The sequence below is a fragment of the Pan troglodytes genome, chromosome 16 (assembly GCF_028858775.2).
Source record: "Pan troglodytes isolate AG18354 chromosome 16, NHGRI_mPanTro3-v2.0_pri, whole genome shotgun sequence".
NCBI lineage: Eukaryota > Metazoa > Chordata > Mammalia > Primates > Hominidae > Pan > Pan troglodytes.
This window is the reverse complement of record NC_072414.2, coordinates 89,080,213-89,097,835: the sequence shown is the minus strand read 5'-3', so window position 1 is coordinate 89,097,835 and position 17,623 is coordinate 89,080,213. Positions and strand designations below refer to the sequence as shown.

The 17,623-nt window shown below is 35.5% G+C and overlaps 1 long non-coding RNA gene across 1 annotated transcript in view; it reads left to right on the top strand.

Moving 5' to 3' along the window:
- Positions 1-11,166, top strand: part of LOC134808482 (uncharacterized) — a 47,169-nt gene extending 36,003 nt beyond the window's left edge. The window contains exon 4 of the long non-coding RNA XR_010151532.1: positions 10,813-11,166. This is a non-coding gene — a long non-coding RNA (uncharacterized LOC134808482). The remainder of the gene's footprint in view (positions 1-10,812) is intronic.
- The last annotated feature ends 6,457 nt before the right edge of the window (positions 11,167-17,623 follow it).

The following is a 17,623-nucleotide window of genomic DNA, read 5'->3' as shown; positions in this document are numbered from 1 at the left end:
CTGATTAGGATGCATGCGTGAGCACTTTTATCTTCATTATCAGCAGGCCCACAATGGAAAGGAAGAGCATATGTTTTGAAGAGAGAATGAGATTCTGTCACCAGGAGTAAAAATACTACACAAGGAAAAGTGATATATGCTTTTAAAATTCTATTCCCTTAGGTGCCTAGTATTAATATTAGCCCTCATAGAGTTAATTTTTGAGCACTTTTATGTCACAGAAACCCTGAGAACATATGCTCACATGCACAAACTCTTTGTGTCACTCAGAATTGGTTAAAGTTATATCGTAGTAATCCATAAATTGAAAACCACAGTGGCCTCAAGCAACTAGGGTTATTTCTTACACACAGCACAAGTACATCACATGTTTATGTGTAGGTTAAGGTGTTTGTTCATGCCATCCTTATCAGGAAACAGGTTGATATAGCATCTACTACTCAGAGCCCAGCCAATAGCCAGGGCAGAAAGAGAGAGCAGGAAACCACCAGCTGTTTAAGTTTTGCCCACAAATGACACATTTCACTTTTGCTTACATTTCTCTGGCCAAATCAAGTCACATGGCCATACCCAATCTCAAGAGGTTTGAGGATTGAAAATATGATTCTATGATATGTCTAGCACAAACACAGAGTTTTTAGGGCACTGGGACTATTCTACATGATACTATAATGGTGGATACAAGTCAATATACCTTTGTCAAAAAAAAAAAAAAACATAGAATATACACGTCCAAGAGTGAACCCGAATATAAACTATAGACCTTGGGTGATAATAACATGTAAAAAATAGGTTCATAGATTATAATGAATGTACCACTTAGGTGCAGGATGTTGATAGTGGGAGAGATTGTGCATGTGTGAGAGAAGATATATGGAAACCCTCTGTACTTTCTCCTCAGTTTGTAAACCTGAAATGGGTCTAAAAATAAAATCTATAAAGACTAAAGTCAATAAAATTGTACTGTATTTGGGATTTTTCTTAAATAAGTAGATTTTCGCTGCTCTTGTTGCAAAATGTGTACGAGATAATAGATATGTTCATCTATTTCACTATAGTAACCATTTTATTATCTGTTTGTATTTCATAACATCATGTTGTAGACCTCAAATAGACATGATAAAATTTATTTTTAAAAACTAGAAAACAAAGTCTATTTAAAAACATCAGAAAATATAGAGAAAATTAACAAAGACACAGTCTCAGTGAGGAACTAACAAAGATCTAACATTTATGTAAACAGAATCCAAGAAAGAGAGGGAAGCATACAGATGAAGAATATTAGAAGCAATAATAACTTCCAAAATGTGATGAAAAACAAAAACTTACAGATTCAAGTAGCCAAGTGAATCCTAAACAGGATAAGCCTAAGAAAGTGTATGGCCAGACACATTATAACCAAATTTCATAAACCTAAAATAAGGAAAATACTTAAAAACAGCTAGAGAAAAATAACACCTTACCTGTAGGAAACAATAATTCAAACAAGGCAGATTACTCATCAGGACTCAGACCAGAAAAAAGTGGCACAAAATTTTTTGAAGTTTAATAAAAACAGGACAGTTGATACAAAATTTTAAACCTCTAAAATTATCCTTTAGAAATATGAGTAAAATAAATAGGTTCACAGATTTAAAAAATATGAGGTAAATTAAAAGTATTTGTCAGCAGCAGACTTTCTCTGAGAGAATAAATTAAACCAAATTTTTCTGGCAGAAAAAAATAATAAAGGAAAATTTGGAACATCAGTAATCAAGAAAAAGCAGTGGAAAAAAGATCAATGTATATATTAAGAACGATTAAGGAAACACATGCCCATACACTTTCCACTGATCTTTCCTAATATATACAAAGGAGTAGATATAATAAATATGACTAACTAAAAAATACAGATTATTCATCTCTTCTTTAGTGTTTTAAATTTTGTTTAAAGGTTGAAAGCAAAAAGCCATAATATTGGTGGTTTCATAAAATGTATATAAAAGTAACATTTAAGATGTTTATATTGTAAAGGGATGTGGGGAAAAGAAACTAAAGCTTTCTATATTACACATGAAGGGGTGAAATGTTTCTAAAAACAGACAGACATTTTAAGTATGGATTTTGTAATCCTAGAGCATATAGACACAAAGCAAAGTACAGAAAAATCAAAACAGAATACTAAAATATGTTCAAGCAACCCAGAGGTAGTCAAGAAAGAAAAAAGAGAAAAGAAAAACATAGGTAAACAAATAAAAAACAAATAATATCATAACAGATTTAAATTCTAGCATATCTATAATTACATTAAATGTAAATGATCATGTCACAACAATTAAAAGATAAAGACTATCAAATTTGTTACCCAAAAAATGATCCAACTATATGCAATCTATAAGAAACTTACTTCCAATGTAAACAAAATTTTAAATGTAAAAGGATGAAGAAAGATATACCATACAGACTCTAATTATACTGAATGGGCAAAAACTGGAAACATTCCCTTTGAAAACCTGCACAAGACAAGGGTGCCATCTCTCATCACACCTATTCAATATAGTATTGGAAGTTCTGGCCAGGGCAATCAAGCAAGGGAAAGAAATAAAGGGTATTCAAATAAGAAAAGAGGAAGTCATATTGTCTCTATTTGCAGATGACATGATTGTATATTTAGAAAACCCCATTGTCTCGGTCCAAAACTCCTTAAGCTGATAAGCAACTTCAGCAAAGTCTCAGGATACAAAATCAATGTGCAAAAATCACATGCATTTCTATACACCAATGATAGACAAACGGAGAGCCAAATCATGAGTGGACTCCCATTCGCAATTGCTACAAAGAGAATAAAATACCTAGGAATACAGCTAACAAGGGACGTGCAGCACCTCTTCAAGGAGAACTACAAACCACTGCTCAAGGAAATAAGAGAGGACACAAACTAATGGGAAAACATTCCATGCTTATGGATAGGAAGAATCAATATCATCAAAATGGCCATACTACCCCAAGTAATTTATAGATGCAATGCTATCCCCATCAAGCTATCATTGACTTTCTTCACAGAATTAGAACAAACTACTTTAAATTCCATATGGAACCAAAAAAGAGCCCACAAAGCCAAGACAATCCTAAGCAAAAAGAACAAAGCGGAAGGCATCACGATACCTGTCTTCAAAAAATACTACAAGTCTACAGTAACCAAAGCAGCATGGTACTGGTACCAAAATAAATATATAGACCAATTGAACAAAACAGAGACCTCAGAAATAACACCACACATCTACAACCACCTGATCTTTGACAAACCTGACAAAAAGAAGCAATGGGGAAAGGATTCCCTATTTAACAAATGGTGTTGGGAAAACTGGCTAGCCATATGCAGAAAACTGAAACTGAACCTCTTCCTTACACCTTATGCAAAAATTAACTCAAAATGGATTAAAGACTTAAATGTAAGACCTAAAGCCATAAAAACCCTGGAAGAAAACCTTGGCAATACTCATCAGGACATAGGCATAGGCAAAGACTTCATGACTAAAACACAAAAAGCAATGGCAACAAAAGCGAAAATTGACAAATGGGATCTAATTAAACTAAAGAGTTTCTGCACAGCAAAAGAAGCTATCATCAGAGTGAATAGGCAACCTACAGAATGGGAGAAAATTTTTGCGATCTACCCATCTGGCAAGGAGCTAATATCCAGAATCTACAAAGTACTCAAACAAATTTCAAGAAAAAAACACACAACCCCATCAAAAAGTGGGCAAAGGATATGAACAGACACTTCTCAAAAGAAGATACTTACGCAGCCAACAAACATATGGAAAAAAGCTCATTATCACTAGTTATTAGAGAAATGCAAATCAAAACCACAATGATATACCATCTCACGCCAGTTAGAATGTGATCATCAAAAAGTCAGGAAACAACAGATGCTGGAGAGGATATGGAGAAATAGGAACACTTTTACACTGTTGGTGGGAGTATAAATTAGTTCAACCATTGTGGAAGACAGTGGGCGATTCCTCAAGGATCTAGAACCAGAAATACCATTTGACCCAGCAATCCCATTACTGGCTATATACCCAAAGCATCATAAATCGTTCTATTATAAGGACACATGCACACGTATGTTTATTGCAGCACTATTCACAATAGCAAAGACTTGGAACCAACACAAATGCCCATCATTGATAGACTGGATAAAGAAAATGTGGCACATATACACCATGAAATACTATGCACTCATTTAAAAGGATGAGTTCATGTCCTTTGCAGGCACATGGATGAAGCTGGAAACCATCATTCTCAGCAAACTAACGCAAGAACAGAAAACCAAACACCGCATGTTCTCACTCATAAGTGGGAGCTGAACAATGAGAACACATGGACACAGGGAGGGGGAACATTACACACTGTGGCCTATCGGGGGTGGGGGGCGGGTAGGGGAGGGATAGCATTCAGAGAAATACCTAATGTAGATGACGGGTTCATGGGTGCAGCAAACCATCATGGCACATGTATACTTACGTAACAAACCTGCATGTTCTGCACCTGTACCCCAGAACTTAAAGTATAATGATAATAAAAAAAAAACCTGGAATTACAATATTAATATCAGGAAGAATACACTTTATATCTAAGAAAACTAGGAACAAAGAACATTATTACTTAAAGATAAAATGGCCAATTCATCATGCAGACATAATAGTCCTTAATACATAATCAGGAGTGTTTCCATGTACATGAAGCAAGAAGTAACATAACTGAAGGAAATAATAGACAAGTCCACTAGACAGAAAATTAGTAAGGATATAGAGAAACTGAATAGCACTATCGTTCAGTAAAATCTACCTGTATTTTTAGAACACTGCATCTAACAACAGATAAATACAAGGTATTTTTAATTTTATATGAAGTATTTATCAAGATAACCCATATGAGGCCCATCAAAAGTAATATTAAAAAGAACTAAACTTATACCAAGTAGCAAAGTATTTTCTCTGACCATAATAGAATAAACTAGAAAACAATTGTAACAAAGTAAATGAGACAATCTCCATTCATTTCATAACTGAACAACACCTGTAACAATAACTCACAGGCAAAAGAGAAACTGCAGTAAAATTAGAAAATATATAATATTAAATATTTAAATGGAATCAAATTACATAGAACTACACACACCAACACCCAAGTGAATGCAGTAAATATTTATGAAATTAGAATAAAGTCTGTAATATAATTGACAATGTCGTGCTGCTATAATTGTCTGTATTGATATTGTACAAGAAAAATATTTTGTAAATTTTACCATTAGGTGAAAATGGAGAAAGGATTCAGTGATCTCTAAGTATTATTTTTGCAATTAACACTAAGCCATATTATATACATATATATATATTATATAGATGTGTGACAAAAATTAAAAGATTTACATATTAAAATCCATGGGCTGCAGTGAAAGCAGGGCTGTGAGGGAAATTTATAGAATAAACTGTTTATGTTAGAACCGAAGAAAAGTCTAAAACCAATAATAGGAGCTTCCACTTCAAGAAACTAAAAAAAGGTAGAAATACATGTCAAGCAAATAGAATTAAAAAATTAGATTGTATTAGAAATCAATAAAATTCAAAACAGAAAAATAATAGAGAAAATAAATTAAACAAAAAGCTGATAACTCAAAATATCACTAAAATAATTAATTTCTGGCAAGTATGACTAAGAAAAAGAGAAGGAATACACATATGACAAATATCTGGAAGGAAACATCGGATATCATCACAGAACCTAAGACATTAACAGGGTAAGAGAATATGGTAACAATCCCATGCATATGAATGGGAAAACTTATATGACATGGATAGATTCCTGAAAAACCATAACTTATTATAATTCAACCAACATGAAATACTCCTATGACTAATAAAGTAATTGAATTTATCAACAACCTTCCAAATAAGAAATCTTCTGGCCCAGATGATTTCACTTGTAAATGTCACCAAATATTTAAAGGAGAGAAAACATTAATTCTACACAATATTGTCAAAGAATAATAGAATATAAATCTCAACTCATTTTATAGGGCCAGCATTACCTTGATACTTAAGCCAGAAAAAGACAGTACAAGAAAGAAAGAAAGAAAAGTAAAAAATATGTGTCTTTATATAGAATGATTTATATTCCTTTGTATATATACCCAGTAATGGGATTGCTGGGTTGGATGATATTTCTGTCCTTAGGTCTTTGAGGAATTGCCACATTGTCTTCCACAATGGCTGAACTAATTTATAGTCCCACCCACAGTGTAAAAGCATTCCTTTTCCTCCACAATCCACCAACATCTGTTGTTTTTTGACTTTTTAATAGTAGCCATTCTGACTGGTGTTAGATGGTATTTCACTGTGGTTTTGATTTGCATTTCTCTAATGATCAGTTATGCTGAACTTTTTTCATACGATTGTTGGTACTATGCAGCCATAAAAAAAGAATGAGTTCATGTCCTTTGCAGGGACATGGATGGAGCTGGAGGCCATTATCCTTAACAAACTAATAAAGGAACAGAAAACCAAATACTGCATGTTCTCACTTATAGATAAGAGCTAAAATATGAGAACACATAAATACGTAGAAGAGAACAATACATACTTGGGCCTTTTGGAGGGTGGAGGGTGAGAGAAGGGAAAGGATCAGGAAAAATAACTAATCCGTACTAGGCTTAATACCTGAGTGATGAAATAATCTGTACAACACACCTCCAGGACACAAGTTTACCTATGTAACAAACCTGCACTTGTACCCCTGAATTTAAAATAAAAGTTTTTAAAAGAAGAAAAAAATCAAAAAGGAAATCATAAACCAATATCCCACGTGAATGTAGATACAAAATTTTCAACAAAATCTAAGCAAATTAAATCCAACAACACATAAAAAGAATAATGCATGACAACCAAGAGTTTTTTTGTGTTGTGCACAGTGTCAAGAGTTGTTTATTTCAGGAATGCAAGGCTGGTTTATTATTTGAAAAATCAATCAAGTATACAACCCTACGAAGAGTTTAAAGAAGAAAAATCATAATCATCTCAATTGATGCAGACAAAAGACTGAACTAACAACCATACATAACAAAAAGTCTCACATAGTATGAATAGAGAACTTCTTCAACTTCATAAAGAGGATCTTGAAAACCAATAGTTAATATTTCACTTGACAGTGAAAAATTGAGTGCATTCCCCCAGACATCAGAAACAGAGCAAAGATGTTCATCCTCACCACTCCTATTCAACATTGTACTGAGAACCCAAGCAAGGGCAATAAGGCAAGGAAAGACAGGCAGACCCATGTAGATTAAATTGGAAGAGATCAAACTGTCTTTACTTGAAGAAGACATTATTTTTTTCTATATAGAAAGTCATAAGGAATCTAACGAAAAAATAACTCCTAGAACTAGTAAGTTCAGCAAGGTCACAGGATATGACATCAACATACCAAAATCAGTTTTATTTCTGTATATTACCAATGAACATAAAAACACAAAAATAAAAAACATACATTTTACAATAGCTCCAAAAATAATAAAATCCATCTATGTATATCTGTCAAATTATTTACAGCCACCGTATGCTGAAAACTACAAATGCTAATGAAATGAAACAAAGGATAACTAAATAAATTGACATACTGTAGTCATGATTTTGAAGACTCCATATAGTAAAATGTCAATTCACCCTAAATTTGTCTGTTGATTTAACACAATTCGTATCTACATTTCAGCATGAGTTTTTTCTGTACTGTGAAGCTGAATCTAAAACATACACATAAGACAAAGGAAGTAAAATAGATACAAAAAAATTGAAAAAAGACTACCTATATTTAAAACATTCTGTATATCTACAGCAATCAAGAGAGACAGTGGCATTAGGAAGGAGAGACACATAGATCAAGGGAAAAGAATAGAGAGCTATAAATAGACCCCATATAATTACAGCCTTCTGATTTTATACAAAGTTGCAAAAACAATTTAATGTAAAAAGGATAGCTTTTTAAACATATGTTGTTAGAGAACGTGGATATCAGTTGGTGAAAATGTTAGCCTCAACCTAGACTTCATATTCTCTACAATGATTAATTCAAAATGTACCACAGATCTAAGTTTAAATATAAAACTCTAAGACTTTTAGAAGAAAACATTACAGAAAATCTACCACAAAGGGGCTAGTGACAGATTCTTGGGCATGACACCAAAACCAGAATCCTTAAACATAAAAAATCATTAAATGGGACTGCATCAAAATTAAGCACTTTTGTTATGTAAAAGTCATTCTTAAGAGAACAAGAAGATAAGCCACATATTGGGAGATAATATTAGCAATAACCAGCAAATGACTTATTTCCAGAATAAGCAACTCTCTGAACTCAGTAGTAAGAAAACAATCAAATTAGAAATCAGGCAAAAGATTTAAAAAGATATTTCATGGAAGATAAAAGGATGGCAATTAATTACATGACTAGATCTCAATATTATTAGTCATTAGGGAAGTGCAAAGTAAAGCCATGAGGAGATACTACTGCTCACATATTAGACTGGCTAGAATAACATACTGGTAACATTGTACCACATGCTGGAGAGAAGGCAGAGAAAATGCATCTCTCATACATTGCCAAGTGGGAAGGTTAAATGGCATAGCCACTGTGGAAAACTGCTTAGTAGTTTTCTTATAAAATTAAATGTACACTTCCCATATGGCCCAGCAATTGCCTGGGTATTCACTGGAGAAATGAAAACTTAGGTTCACACAAGAATCCGCACATCAATATTCTTAGCAGCTTTATTTTGTAATATACCCAAACTGGAAACAACCGAAATATCTTCCCCAAGGCAGAGTTGGCTGAATAATGACCCCAGAGGATATTAGATACTAAACTCTGGAATCTGTAAATGTCACCTTATGTGGAAAAAAAAGGGTTTGTGTGTACATGTGATTAAATTAAGAATCTTGAGCTGGGAGATTATCCTGGATTACCCAGGTGGATCTTAAAGGAGATCACACTTCATGATAACGAGGAGCTAGAGGTAGATTGGACAGATAGACATAAGAGGAGAGGGTAATGTGAAGTCAAAGGCAGAAATTGGATTGATGTATCCACAAGTTAACAAATGCCAGCAGCCTCCAGAAGTGGGAAGAAGCAAGAGATAGATTCTCCACCAGAATATCCAGAGGGATCACGGCACCATATCTCGGCCAACACCTTGCCTTCTGCCCACTGGTACTGATTTTGGACTGCTGGCAGCTAGAACTGTGAGAGAATGCATTTCTGCAGTTTTAAATCATAAAATTTGTGCTAATTTCTTACAGCAGCCACAGGTAACTAATACACTGGATGAATAAATAAACTGTGGCACATCTATTCAATGGAATATTATTCAGCAATCAAAAGGAACAAACAATCGAAATGCGCAATACATTGGATAAATCTCAATGACATTATGCCTAGTGAAACAAGCCATTCTCAAAAGATCATATACTGTATTACTCCATTTTAAAAACTTTCTGTAAATGGCCAAACTGTGATGATGGAAAACACAACCATTGTTGTCAATAGAGTTGTGTGAAATGTGTGATATAAAATTGTAGTGTGAGGGAAGTTTTGAGGGATGATATTATAACAGTTCCATACCCTAATTTTAGTGGTGGTTGCACAAATCTATACATTTGAGAAAATCTCATGGAAGTGTTCACCAAGAAAATGGCAGGAAAACTGACAAAATTTAAGTAAGTTATTTAGTCAATTTTTGGTTTTGATAGTTATTCTCTTTTGTGAGATGTTATCACTGAAGGAAGCTGAGTGAAGGGTACTTGGAATTTCTGTATACTATTTTTGAAGCTTCAATGTGAGTCTAAAATTATTTCAAAATAAAAAATTAAAATACAAACTAGCAATTATAGCTAATGTTTATGAAGGTTTTCGATATGCAGGTATTATTAAGTCTACAAGTTTATTTAATCTTTATAACATAAAGAGATAAGATAGTGTGTGCCTCTAGTCCTAGCTACATGGGAAGCTGAAGTGGGAGGATCAGTTGAGATCAGGAGTTTAAGGCTGCAATGAGCTATGATCATGTCACTGCACTTCAGCCTGGGCAACAGAGTGAGTCTTTAAAAAAAATTAAATACTGTCTTTAAAAAAAATTAAAAATTAAAAATAACTATTGTTTCGCCCATTTTCAGAAATGGGATCACAGAGAATTTACATAACTTTCTCACAGTTAAAATGCTGGGAAGTGTTAGAAGCAGATATGACACAAAGGCAGTCTGACTTCAGAGCCCATCCTCATAACCCCTATTCTCAACTGTGCTAGGATAGTCATTGTGGCCAAATTGGTAACAGCAAAATCAACAACAGCAAATGGAAGCAATCTGCATATTCATCAATGAGAGACCCATGAATTATCAAACATATGATACATAATATACTGGTTAAAAAACAAAAAAGGTGGTAAGATATGAAAATAATTCCAAGACTTATATAGTGAAAAAAGTGAGATACATAATAGTCTGTATAATGGGGCAATAATTCGTATGGAAGAAAATACAGCAAAGAGAAGGAAACAACAAAAAACATTTGTATATATTGATGAGTGTGTGCATGCATGTGTGTATATGTGCAGACACATGCTGTGCTGCAACCGTGTTGTATATAAGAAATTGCTGAAGTTGGTTAACAATGGGAACTTCTTGGGAAATAGAACAGACCATGTATAGCGACAAGGGCTTATAGCAGATGTTGCTAACTGAAACATGATGTTCATTTTCCCTTTTTCCTTTGAATTAGAGAACGCTGGGCTTTAACTGAACACATAGCTACCCAACTAAAGCATCTTTTGCAGCTAGAAATGGCCATGTGATCAAGTATGGAGAAACTAGAGGGGTTGGCAAGTGATGAGTGTGACTTTGGACCACCTCCTTGAAGATGCAGCTGCTTCCCAGGACTTCTTTCCCACTTCCCACAGGCTGGAGAGTGGGCACCCAGGCTTTAGTCACAACCACCAAGATGACCCTGTGGGGGAGGTGACAGGGAGAGAAGATGGACCTCTTGGAGAGGAGCAGCCACATCTCCAGCTATGGACTGCTGACATAAGTACTATTTAGAGAGAGGAAAATAAACTATCCCGTGTAAGTCAGCCCATATTTGAGTGTCTTTGTATAATAGTTTAGCCTGTATTATAATTAGTACAAATAATTATTATTGTATCCTCTTTATTCATTCAACATGTATATAAATATTAACAGCTTAGATTTCAGTAATATGTCGACATGAAATAAAATAAATAAAAAATTGCAACTTGGTTATGAACTCTGAGGGGGATGAATGTGGTACAGCAGACGCCCATAACAGTTTTGAGCAGTCTTGGTGTCGGAGAATGTTGCATTGAAAAAGAAGTGGTTGGCCGGGTGCGGTGGCTCACGCCTGTAATCCCAGCACTTTGGGAGGCTGAGGTGGGCAGATCACGAGGTCAGGAGTTCGAGACCAGCCTGGCCAACATGGTGAAAACCCATCTCTATAAAAGTTAGCTGGGCGTGGTGATGTGTGGTTGTAATCCCAGCTACTCAGGAGGCTGAGGCAGGAGAATTGCTTGAACTCAAGAGGCAGAGATTGCAGTGAGGTGAGATTGCACCATTGCACTCCAGCCTGGGAGACAGAGTGAGGCTCTGACTCAAAAAAATAAGTGAATAAATAAACAGGTGGGTGACCTGAGACTTGAGGAGTGGGAAGAAACTTCTGGGACTAAAGAAGGAGCAAGGAGTACTTCAGGCTGTGCAATATATAAAAAGGTCCCAAGAAAAGGAAAGCAGGCTTAGTAGAAGGATGGAAAGAAAGGGAGTCTCATTGGGGGAATAGTCGATATTCAAAAAGGAGAATAGTACATAGGAAAATCCATACAGAATCTTAGAAATCATGTTATGAAATTTTATCTTTACCCAAGAGAAGCTCTTGAAGTGTTTTTAAGTAATCAAATTTATATATTTAAAATATCCTGTTTGCATTGTGGAAAGTGGATTGGAACAGTGAATGCAGGTAGATACATGAGGAGGCATTTTCATGGACTGGACAAGCATAGGTGGACTAGAACCTCTGTGGTGGATATGTAGAACACAATATAGATTCAGAGAGGGGTCTCAACAACGAATCAGTGGGAAGTTAGGGAAGCAATAGCATTACTGGTGACTCCTAGGTATATGGCCTGGGCAACCAGTTGGGAAACACAGAAGAAGAGAAATCCCAGTGAGGGACTGATGGGAAATAAGACCAGGCATTCAGCTTTGAATATGTTAATGTTAAGGTTCCTTCGAGCCTACTTTAGTATCGACTGGACTTTTTAATACATAGCTTATGTTATATTCGTATAATTCAAACGTGAATCACAGAAACTATCTTGTCCTCTAAATGTTGCACTGCGAAAATCTTGTCTCATTGTACATTTAAACACATTGAAGGCAAAAAAATTTCAAACATCTTTAGTATCCCCAGATTATTTGATAGAGTGATATTTAAATTTGAAAAGTTGCTCTCCACATATTTGGTATTTGATTAAACATACAAGTGTAAAACGCTAATAGTTGTTCTTGGATAGAGGGATGAGAATGTACCACAAAATGGAGTCTGTGATCTGTTTTTCAGCTGTCAAAGGAGCTTACACTTAGGAAGGGGAGGATGGGGTAGGAAAAAATACTTACATAAATTAAGACAATCAACAAAGAGCAGGCAGGTGGGGCAGAGTGGAGCAGCCTGAAGGTGTGGAATAGTAGTCAGGTTCAGAATTATAAATTGGAGCACTAGTGCTGATTGGAAACCGTGTGCAAGATGGACCAATTAAAGTTGGAAACATTCACAATAACCCTCAGATCCAAGTTCTTAAGAGAAGACCTGTGTCTGCTTTACCGTTTTACCCACCAAGCACAGAGTACTAGGAGTCCTTTGCACAAAACTGATGATCAGAAATGGTTTATTCTTAATTATTTAATTTATTTATTAATATTCCCTACTTAAGCATACATCAACACATATAGATATATAATGGGCATGTTGATGTTGTCAGGAGAAAAATCTTCATAGTAAATTAAGTATATTTCAAACAGTCACCAAAATGTATTTTAAATTATCGATTTACAAATCTATTGGATCTGTTATGGGTTGAATTATGTTCTCCCAAGGAGAAATGTTGAAATCCTAGCCTTCAGAATCCTCAGAATTTGATCTTATTTGAAAGTAAGTTTACAAAGGTAATGAAGTTAAAACGAGATCCTTAGGATAGGCTCTAATCCAATGGTTATTATCTTTATAAAAAGAGAAAATGTGGACACAGAAACAGACATGCATAGAAAGAAGACGATATGAAGACATACAGGGAGAAGATGGCCATGAGAGACTGGAATGATGTATCTACAAGCCAAAGAATGCCAATAATTGCTGGCAAACATTAGAATCTAGTACAATTGAGAGAAAGATTATATCCTAGAAATGCCAAAGAAAGCACAGCCCTGCTGACACTTTGGTTTTTGACTTTTAGCTTCCAGAACCAAGATAATAAACTCCTATTATTTTAAACCATCCAGTTTGTGGTGCAGTATTTTGTAATGGCAGCCCCAAGAAACTACTATCTTTCTTTCTCTCTCTTTCTTTCCTTCTCTTTCTCTTTTCTTCTTTTTTCTGTCTTTCCTTTCTTTTCCTTCCTTCCTTCTTTCCTTCCTCCCTCCCTCCCTCCCTCCCTTTCTTCTCCTTTCTTTTTCTTATCTGTTTATCTATCTGTCTGTGTGTCTATCACATTTCTTGTTCTTTATTTGAGGATATACATTAAATATCAGTCATGTTGTTTTATTTTCCAGTTTTGTCACAGAGGAATTAATGCAGGGAAACCACATATATCCTTTAAAATATATAGGAAGAAACTCACAGGCACACACATACTACTGCACCTAATTTTTAAAATGATATGAATAACGCCTTTGGAGACTTGTAGCTCTCTCTGTTTGCCTCCCTGAATTTGCAGACATAGTGGCTAAAACACTGCTTTCAACTCCATCTTTACTGACCTCCTGGATGAAGATCCCCTCTGGAATGTGAAGATCAGAAATCCCACTGTGATAATGTCACTCTTCAGCTTGTTGAAAATCACTGTAAAATGTACTTGTAGTAAGGCATTGTGACAGCAAGACACATGCCCTGGAGTGGCCCACAGCCTAAATGATAGATCCTGGAAAGCAGCCCAAGTGGAGCGTGTGAGGAGCAGAATATTTGCACTTAGATGAAGCAACTTACTGCTTGCTACAATATTCACAGTTTTTATTCTCGCAAATATAGATCCACTGCATTATCTTCCAAGTACTCACATGTTTCTATTCACAGAAAATGGTAGAAAGGTTAAAAAACAGAAACAGAGAAAGTCACACATTATTGATAAACATCTTTAAAAACTACAGTGAAACAAGAGTATTTTTTCTTTAGGCAAACCCAATATACAAAAGTAAGAATTTATGAAGTAGAATTACTGAGGGTTCAAGGGAAAGGGAGATAAGTATGATGAATATTTTTATGAACACAAAGCCACAACGGACCCAAAATAGGTTAATAAGAGTCAACTCAGTCACATGAAAAAAATAATTTAGTTCATCTCATTTTGGTGTTTGTTTTGTAAAAGAGAAAGATGCAAACATTGTATCATTTCATCACCTTTTTTTGCATCGATATGGAGAACTCAATTCATTATTACAATAGACTAAAACAGTGTGAGTGTGTGTTTACATCTCTGACTTCCCCTATTTCATTGTTTTTTCCTTATCATTATCAACCCATATTTAAATTAATTGTGTGTGTGTGTGTGTGTGTGTGTGCGCGTCACTCAAACCAAAATGCTGCATGAATGCCATGATGACCAGACCAAGGATTTGGTACTAAAATCGCTCAAGACACAGCCATATATATATATATATATACACACACACACACACACACACGTGTATATGTGTATATATGTGTGTGTGTGTGTCACAAAAAGAATCTTCCTAAAGTAGCAAGTGCCATAAGGGATACCTACCCATGCGAATTCAGAGGAGGTATAAATTATTGTTGACAGGGAAGGAGTCAGGGAAGTCATTTGACCCGTGCCTTAAAAGACAGGTGGGGTTTGCTCACATGAAGATGAAGGAAAGGGCACGGGAGGCATAAGCATAAGAGACAAAGCCTAGGACATTTACGGGAAACAGAAGGAATTCAATTTGGCTGGAGCATAGGGCATAGAAGAGCCAGGGGGTTGGGGTTAGATATTCAAATCATGATTACTACATTCAGTACCAAGAAGGTTTTGAAATTTCAGAAGCCTCAGAATGGCCTGGTCAGAACATTTTTCCAGGACAATGACTCTAATAGTATATCAGAAAGATTACAGGGGGCAGAAGGCACAGAAAAATCATGAGACTACTACTACAATGGTCATGGTGAATGGTAAAGGGATTTTGGCTTTAGTAGTGTCAGTGTGATATGGTTCCTTAACCTTTATAATCTGCGTAGGAGGAATTTACAACAGCATTTAACTAAAAGTCCTACAAATTCTGGGAAATTGGTCATGACGAAACATGGGTAAGCTTTACAGGGTCTTACTAGCAGATATTTTCACTGTTTTCTTGATTTTCATATCCATAGGCATAAATTACATTGCAATTGCAGGAGGGCTTCATAAAGGAGGTGTTTTGTTGGTTTTGTTCATCTCTGTGTTTCCAGTCTGGTGAATAGCACTAAGTGAATCGTAGATTCAATATATCTTTTGCTTGATGGGATTGCCATATTCTCAAACTTGAATAGTTAAAAACTGAAATTGTTAAGTGGTCCTTAACAATGTCAAAACAATGACCCATGAGGAGTTACTAAAATAATCTATGTAGTCTGGAGCCAATGAGGATTTAATTACTCATGCATCCCTTACTCCCACATCTTATAGCTGTGAATGATTTCAATATATGTTTAAAGAATTAATAAACCACAATGAAATAAGATTACGATAAGTACTCAGGTCAAAATCTCTGTTATTTAAATGACTCTGTTCCTTGTCTATTCAATATTAATTTCTAATGTCCTTCTCAGGTGTGATATGCTGTAAATATATGAAACAACAACACTAATACTACTGTGTATTAAGCACTACAAATTCAGTAATAATAACTACTATTAATTAAGCGCTTGAAAAGGGACAGACCCTCCTCTGAGTATGTGATAAATATCATGTCATTTAATCCACACAATAACCCCATTGCTTATATATGTATGTATGGTTTTGTGCATGTTTGTGTATGCATTCACACACATATATAACCATATATGTGTAAGACCATTTATGTCTGTATTAGTCCATTTTCACTCTGCTGATAAAGACATACCCAAGGCTGTGTAATTTATAAAGAAAAAGAGGTTTAATGGGCTCACAGTTCCACGTGGCTGGGGTGGCCTCAGAATCATGGTGGAAGGTGAAAGTCACATCTTACATGGCAGCAGGCAAGAGATAATGACAGCCAAGCAAAAGGAGGAACCCCTTATAAAATGATCAGATCTGGTGAGACTTACTAACCACCATGAGAACAGTATGGGGGAAATCATCCCCATGATTCAGTCATCTCCCACTGGGTCCCTCTCACAACATGTGGGAATTATGGGAGCTACAATTCAAGATGAGATTTGGTTGGGGACACAGCCAAACCATATCAATGTCTTACACATATGTGGTTATCTACATTTATATCTATACCTATATCTACATCTATGTCTATCTATCTATCCATCTATCTATACACATATGGTTATATATAGGGTTCTATTTTAAGGTGAGAAAACTGAACTTTAATGGTGACAATTAACTTTCTCAAATAAGTGGTCTGTATTAGAACTGGAACTCTTTCTCAAAATCCATCCAAGAGAAGAATCTACCATCAACTCAATTGAGCCAGTCAGAAAAGGATGCAATACATTTTGTCTGTTATCTTTGAAGAGACTTGAAGTTGTGTTATTTGGAGTACAGATCCCTCACCACCTAGCAATGCCAAAATTCTGAGGCATGTGATTCATCCTGGGAGAAGATTTCCAGGCAGTGCCAAACAAATTTAATGCTCTTTTTCATGTTAATGCGGAGACTACTACAAGGAACCGCAGTGATTCTGAGGAAGGCTGGTGATTGCACAAGCAGATTATTCAGCTGCATCTGCTCCTGATCTTCCTCTGTGAGCTGTGGAGCCTGCCTACCTCCAGGCTCTCAGTTAACCCCATCTTGCTACCTGGCTTCTGGGAGACCCCAACTCTCTCTCCATGAGGTCTCTCTCTTTTTTTTTTTTTTTTTGACTTTTCAGTTCTCTCCTTACCTTGCTGTAAATCCACTCCAGCTAGGTGTTTGACCAGCATTCTCATGGAAGTCAGTGAATGTATGGAGCTTCCAGAAAAAGTCAGTTTAAAATGTAATCCCTTTGTTAACGGATACAAAGGGCTTTGAGTCAAATAAAATTGGGAAGTGTGTAATTCAATTCTCCCTTAGAGATTTATGAGTCAGTGAGACACAAACTGAGAAATTCTCTGGTGAAGGAATCTGTTTAATTTTGTTTAAAGA